Source organism: Ascidia mentula (assembly GCF_947561715.1).
Source record: "Ascidia mentula chromosome 2 unlocalized genomic scaffold, kaAscMent1.1 SUPER_2_unloc_16, whole genome shotgun sequence".
Taxonomy (NCBI): Eukaryota; Metazoa; Chordata; class Ascidiacea; order Phlebobranchia; family Ascidiidae; genus Ascidia; species Ascidia mentula.
Window position 1 is genome coordinate 17,501 of NW_028113661.1, and position 7,500 is coordinate 25,000.

The 7,500-nt window shown below is 47.8% G+C and overlaps 2 non-coding genes across 2 annotated transcripts; both read left to right on the forward strand.

Moving 5' to 3' along the window:
- The first annotated feature begins 5,074 nt into the window (after positions 1 to 5,074).
- Positions 5,075 to 6,898, forward strand: LOC145915400 (small subunit ribosomal RNA). The gene has a single exon (XR_014403786.1). It is a non-coding gene; the product is annotated as a small subunit ribosomal RNA (ribosomal RNA).
- A 260-nt stretch (positions 6,899 to 7,158) lies between these two features.
- LOC145915411 (5.8S ribosomal RNA) lies at positions 7,159 to 7,312 on the forward strand. Its single transcript, XR_014403796.1, has one exon. It is a non-coding gene; the product is annotated as a 5.8S ribosomal RNA (ribosomal RNA).
- The last annotated feature ends 188 nt before the right edge of the window (positions 7,313 to 7,500 follow it).

The window sequence follows — 7,500 nt, forward strand, 5'->3', positions numbered from 1 at the left end:
GTTTTGTATAGCCATCTGTCATACTGAAATCGGAGAAGTTCAAACGATGTGGAATAATCACAAACGTTCGACAAGATCTTGTACATGTAGGCTCGTTTTGTACTCTCTCCGCCCGAAATTGCTGATTCACAAAATATTTTGTACGGATACAATATTGGCCAAATGGCGGATTCAATGAACGAAATCTGAAAAAATTAACGCATTTGTTACTGTCCATTTATACATATGCAAAAAAGTACCCACATCAAAAAGGTTATAAAACGGGATTCGCGATCTCAATAAACCTTCCTCTCGTTGCCTGACGAAGTCACCATACGCACTTCTTCCATCGTTGACAAGATAATGATAAGCTGTCAACAGCCTGCTCCGCCTCTGTTCGTCTTCTACAGAGTGAATTCGTTCAAGTACAGATCTCTGTATCAGAGTTACAGCAACCCCACGGTCTTTGTAACGATAACCGTGCTGTAATCGCTGAGTGGAATTCACGTGCAACGCGAAAAATGCCAGAATTGATTGGTCGCCAGAGGTTAGACCCTTCAACTCTTGGGGCCAATCAGCAATTCGAGGAACAGTGTAATTTCCACTACATTGGCAAGTCTTCAATGTGGAAAAATGAGGACGCCTAAACCCGGGACTGATGTTACACGTGTTTACCGAAAAACAACGCGCACAGTAAGACCAAGACGAATCCACTATCCACCTTTCCAAAGAAGACCCCACAGCAAGCCGTTTCGAATTCGTATCTTCTGCTGGAATGTCCATTTCACCAAAATATAGATCTCCACGCTCCCCAAAGCGTCGCAGACGCTCTTTATCATCATTCTGTTTTCTTAAACGTTTTTCCTCCACCTGCCAAAAATACAAACAAACTTACAATTAAACACAGAAACCTTAAAAAACACAAACAACAACGAAAGCTGATTTGACTTACGTCTGGATCAACAAGGACACAAGCTTGATCGTAACGATCCCAATGTATTTCAGCATTCGCCATTTTCTTCAACACGATTAACAACAATGAAACAACTCTCTTGAGAAAATCCTAAATATCCAATTATTTCAACAATACTAGCCTGTCAAAGTAGGGCAATGATTAAGCAATCATTCGATTAACGCTGCGTAACACTCAAAAAAAGAGCTTGTCAACAAGATTATATGAAACGAGAAGTTGAACTATTAACGTTCCAAATAAGATTAACTTTCACACAAAGACAAAGAAGTTTACGAGAAAAAACTACGAAACGCAGTGATCATGTCACAACAAAAGACTACTTCAGAAAAACATAACGGTTCATCGCACAAGCAAAAACGGACGCAGCTATATTGAAAGAAAAGAAATGCGGAAATACAAAAAATCATCATTTCCGCAGCTTTCTTCTTACTTATTTTCTGTTCTTCTTTTTTGCTTTTTCCGCAGTGTTTTATTCTTCTTCGCCTCTTTGATTTCATCAATTCGTTTCTCTTTTTTACCTTGTTCCTCACAGGTACCACTGCTTGAAGGCCCACAGCCGTCGGCTAAATCTTTTCTTTTTAGGGAAATTATTTCCTCGAATGAACGCCTCACTCGCTTTGTTGTGCCTTGCGTCAAGTTTTGAGTGCGCGTGCCAATAATGGCTTCACTGTAGGACTGGAAATTCTTTTCTTTTTTAAAGGCATCGAGTAAATCACCACCGCAATTGCTACCCACATCCTCCATATTTGAAAAAATGTACTTCATTACATGAAGGTGAATCCCCAAGAGGTACATGGAGGCACCAACGTGGGTCATTTTATGCAAATAAAATTCGTCTATCTCCTCCATCTCGCTTATTGCTTGCTTTAAACTCAGGAGTTTCGCTTTTGCCTCACTTTCGGAGCAAGACAAACCTTCATTGCCTCCAACGTGCTTCCTGAATGGCTCGCATAAATCGTTCAATTTTTGAACAAAGTGGCTAAACGATTTTACACAATCATTTTCAGCAAGCGGTCCCACATCCTGTTCTATTCTGTTCCAATTTTTATCCATCGTTTCGGCAAATTCAGATATTGCCACCCGAGGCCTCTGTAGCCACTCGCATGTAAAAACCTTCAATTTATTGCGAAAGTGATTCTCGTCGTCCAAGTGTTCTACGTCCGTGGCCAAACCGTATGGTTTCAGAAAATCTAAGACACAAACAGTATTACTTTTTCACTCATATTAAACAATAAAACACTTTACATACCTTTTGGGAAATGATAATAATACATCACACCTTTCCCACTTTTCTTCGGCGAAGATTCCATGTCTATAAAGAAAATTCGGAACAATCTTGTTTTTTTGCCACCAACAGGTACAAAACATACAATAAACAATATATTTTGTGACTTATCGACTCAAACATAGCAACCAAAAAAAATATTGTTATTCTTTTAGACGTTTAAACAACTCAGCGTACCTTTTCTAATTCAAAATCACTGCAAAATTAACAAATATTATTTACTCAATTACTTCAGCCCTAAGGTTTCTGCAACAAAAATCTAACTGCTATATTTTTCAACAGCATGATCCAAAAGCACGTATTAATTAAGACTGGCTCTGAGAGAGAACAACCGTGATTATATAGGGAAAGTTGTCAATCACATTCCTGTAAAATCAGCGCTGGAATGTTACACAGGGTGCGAAATAAAAACACACAGGGCACGAAAAATGTTACGCATCAACGATCACAAAACCTGATCGGTGATGCGTAAAAAAATGATGCGAAAGCGCGCGGCAAGCCACGAGAAACGAACCAACGCACACCAGCATCGAGTTTACACCTGTCAAATTTATTTTTTGCACATTGTTACCTAAAGTGCTCTGCACAATCCTCGCAGCCCTGACAAAAATTGAGGTTGGCTGGGCGCTTTTGCATATCCCATGTTTGAAATGAAATGCGACAGCTCTGCCAAGGTGTGTGGTAAGTGACCAACATGGTCACAAAACAGCATCAAGTTTACATCTGTAAAAATTATTTTTTTCACAATGTTACATGAAGGGCTCTGCACAATCCTCGCGGCCCTGATAAAAATCCCGCGGGCTGGCTGCTCGCTTTTGCATACCCGATGTTTTAAATGAAATGCGACAGCTCTGCCAAGGCGTGTGGTAAGTGACCAACATGGTCACAAAACAGCATCGAGTTTACATCTGTAAAAATAATTTTTTTCACAATGTTACATGAAGGGCTCTGCACAATTCTCGCGGCCCTGATAAAAATCCCGCGGGCTGGCTGCGCGCTTTTGCACACCCGATGTTTTAAATGAAATGCGACTGCTCTGCCAAGGCGTGTGGTAAGTGACCAACATGGTCACAAAACAGCATCGAGTTTACATCCGTAAAAAATATTTTTTCACAATGTTACATGAAGGGCTCTGCACAATCCTCGCGGCCCTGATAAAAATCCCGCCGGCTGGCTGCGCGCTTTTGCACACCCGATGTTTTAAATGAAATGCGACAGCTCTGCCAAGGCGTGTGGTAAGTGACCAACATGGTCACAAAACAGCATCGAGTTTACATCTGTAAAAAATATTTTTTCACAATGTTACATGAAGGGCTTTGCACAATCCTCGCGGCCCTGATAAAAATCCCGCGGGCTGGCTGCGCGCTTTTGCACACCCGATGTTTTAAATGAAATGCGACAGCTCTGCCAAGGCTTGTGGCAAGTAACCACCTTGGTCACAACACAATACACCATCAAAAGTGCAGTTGTAAACATTTCGAACGTGGAGTGCCCTAGCGCAGCGCAGCCCAGCTATTGCTTCAAAGAGCCGGCAGTAAATTTTGACATTCCTATGTGTAAAACCCGGGCGTGGTACGAAGACTCGTTCTTGAACTATAATAAGGGACTATGGTAATATTAGGTTGCGCAAATGTTCGAATCAAAAAAAGTGTCGGAAACGTTATTATAAGTAGTTCTATAGATCATTGATCAATAAGAATCATAATTAAGACTAACGATTATTCACGTGAGGTCTCATTTAATAACTGGCTTGTGGCAGCCAAGCGTTCATAGCGACGTTGCTTTTTGATCCTTCGATGTCGGCTCTTCCTATCATTGTGAAGCAGAATTCACCAAGCGTTGGATTGTTCACCCACTAATAGGGAACGTGAGCTGGGTTTAGACCGTCGTGAGACAGGTTAGTTTTACCCTACTGATGAGGTGTTGTTGCGATAGTAATTCTGCTCAGTACGAGAGGAACCGCAGATTCAGACATTTGGTTCATGTGCTTGGCTGATAAGCCAATGGTGCGAAGCTACCATCTGGGGGATTATGACTGAACGCCTCTAAGTCAGAATCCCGCCTAGAAAGCGACGATACTTTTGTGCCTCGCCCACGGCCGGCCAACGTAAGCGGTCGAAAGGCCGCCGTCTATGCCGGTGCTGACGTTCGACGGGCGCCGCAAGAGTTGCCCGTCGGTCGGCACACCCCCCTGCCCGAAAGGCGTGGTGCTAAATCATTCGCAAACGACCTAGTTGAAGATCGGGGTGTCGTAATCACTAGAGCAGTATTTTCACTGCGATTTGTTGAGAGTAAGCCTCAAGATCTGTCGATTTGTCCGCAGCGCGGGCGCACTTTGAGCGATCTCGGACGCCGAATGGGCGTTCGGGGTCGCTTTTTTTTTTCAAAAAATTTGGCAAAAATAGCCCAAAAAACACAAGCGGCGTTACCAGTTGCGTGCTCGCAGAGCTGGCTTTTGTTGCGTCGCTCAGAATTTGCTCCAGGAGGATCACCACAAGAGTACATGGAACAAATCTGACCCTACTATGTGGGAGCAAGCAGCTCGGTGCGAATGTGCGCGCGGCGTCGCTTGTTGCGTGCGGTTGGCGACTGGCTCGCTGAGCAGATTTGCTGCTGCTCGTTCGATGCCAAGGCGTCCACGGTGCGGGTCCTACTACGGTGCGTGTTGTTGGCATAGTTGCACGTCGGCGTTACAGCTGGTTGGCGCTTCGCGCGTCCGGCCATGTTTCGCGCGTCCTTGACGGTTTTCAGAGTTCGTGGCCGAACCAAGCGTTGAGAATCGTAGCTTGAAAGTGACGGTCGGAGCGGGCGGCGGGCCCTGCGTCTCCACACGAAGCTACCTGGTTGATCCTGCCAGTAGTCATATGCTTGTCTCAAAGATTAAGCCATGCAAGTCTAAGTACGCGCTCTCGTACAGTGAAACTGCGAATGGCTCATTAAATCAGTTATGGTTCATTTGATCGTACATCGTACTTGGATACCTGTACAAAATCTAGAGCTAATACATGCGGTCAGCGCCTGCCTTGCGGCGGGTGCGCATTTATCAGTACAAAAACCGACCGGGCCGGCTTCGCGTCGCGCCCGCCACGTTTTGGCGACTCTGGATAACTGAGCGGATCGCACGGTCTCGAACCGGCGACAGATCATTCAAGTGTCTGCCCTATCAACTTTCGTCGGTAGGGTATCGGCCTACCGAGGTTCTTACGGGTGACGGGGAATCAGGGTTCGATTCCGGAGAGGGAGCCTGAGAAACGGCTACCACATCCAAGGAAGGCAGCAGGCGCGCAAATTACCCATTCCCGACGCGGGGAGGTAGTGACGAAAAATAACAATACAGGACTCTAAACGAGGCCCTGTAATTGGAATGAGCACACTTTAAAACCTTTAGCGAGTATCCATTGGAGGGCAAGTCTGGTGCCAGCAGCCGCGGTAATTCCAGCTCCAAAAGTGTATATTTAAGTTGTTGCGGTTAAAAAGCTCGTAGTTGGACGTTGGGCGCAGGCGGCCGGTCCGTCGCAAGGCGTGCACTGGCCGCACCTGGCCCTCTCCCGCGGCGCTCCGCCGGTGCCCTTGACTGAGTGTCGGCGGCGGCCGGGACGTTTACTTTGAAAAAATTAGAGTGTTCAAAGCAGGCGCTTCGCCTGAATAATGGTGCATGGAATAATGGAATAGGACCTCGGTTCTATTTTGTTGGTTTTCGGAGCGCGAGGTAATGATTAAGAGGGACGGACGGGGGCATTCGTACTGTGCCGTTAGAGGTGAAATTCTTGGATCGGCGCAAGACGAACGACTGCGAAAGCATTTGCCAAGAATGTTTTCTTTAATCAAGAGCGAAAGTCAGAGGTTCGAAGACGATCAGATACCGTCCTAGTTCTGACTATAAACGATGCCAACCAGCGATCGGGGGGCGTTACTTTGACGACCCCTCCGGCAGCTTGCGGGAAACCAAAGTCTTTGGGTTCCGGGGGAAGTATGGTTGCAAAGCTGAAACTTAAAGGAATTGACGGAAGGGCACCACCAGGCGTGGAGCCTGCGGCTTAATTTGACTCAACACGGGGAATCTCACCCGGCCCGGACACAGTGAGGATTGACAGATTGAGAGCTCTTTCTTGATTCTGTGGGTGGTGGTGCATGGCCGTTCTTAGTTGGTGGAGCGATTTGTCTGGTTAATTCCGATAACGAACGAGACTCTGGCTTGCTAACTAGTTACGCGACCCTATCGGTCGGCGTTGAACTTCTTAGAGGGACTAGTGGCGCTTAGCCACACGAGATTGAGCAATAACAGGTCTGTGATGCCCTTAGATGTTCGGGGCCGCACGCGCGCTACACTGACCGGATCAGCGTGTCGCCGCCTAGGCCGGAAGGTCCGGGTAACCCGCTGAACCCCGGTCGTGCTAGGGATAGGGAATTGCAATTGTTTCCCTTGAACGAGGAATGCCCAGTAAGCGCGAGTCATCAGCTCGCGTTGATTACGTCCCTGCCCTTTGTACACACCGCCCGTCGCTACTACCGATTGAATGGTTTAGTGAGGTCCTCCGATTGGACCTGGCGCGTTCGGCAACGGCCGCGCCGGCGTCCGAGAAGACGATCTAACTTGATCATTTAGAGGAAGTAAAAGTCGTAACAAGGTTTCCGTAGGTGAACCTGCGGAAGGATCATTACCGGCCGATCGCCGATCGAGTGGTCGTGCGTTCGACAGGTGGAGAAGGCTCCGTATCTTGGCGGCCGCGCACGCCCTTCGTCGCTGTTGAGGCGCACGCGATTGCACTTCGGTCACCCTGTTTCGTTCTGCGCCGAGTGCCGTGGCCATGTGCCAGGCTGGCTTCATGCGTCGCCTACGGCTGGCGACCGCTCGGCCACCGCTTTTTTCGACTGTGCAATCCGGCTGGGTCGCGCTTGTCCAACTGACGAAGTCACGGAGGGCTCTTGGCGGTGGATCACTCGGCTCGCGAGTCGATGAAGGACGCAGCTAGCTGCGTGAATTAATGTGAATTGCAGGACACATTGAGCATCGACGTTCTGAACGCAAATTGCGGCACCGGGTCAATCCCGGCGCCACGCCCGCCTCAGGGTCGCGTTGTAACGTTCCCGCGCGGCGACGCGTCGGGCCGGTGCGGTGTCGGCCGTTGCCACGGTCGTCCCGCCCAGGACAGCACGAACGCAGTGTCAGCGCGCGAAACCGAACGCGGCGTGCGTCTCGTTACGAGTCGGCCTCGAAGAGGATCCCGGCCCGGAGCAGCACGGCTCGCGTTCGGGCGCGGCG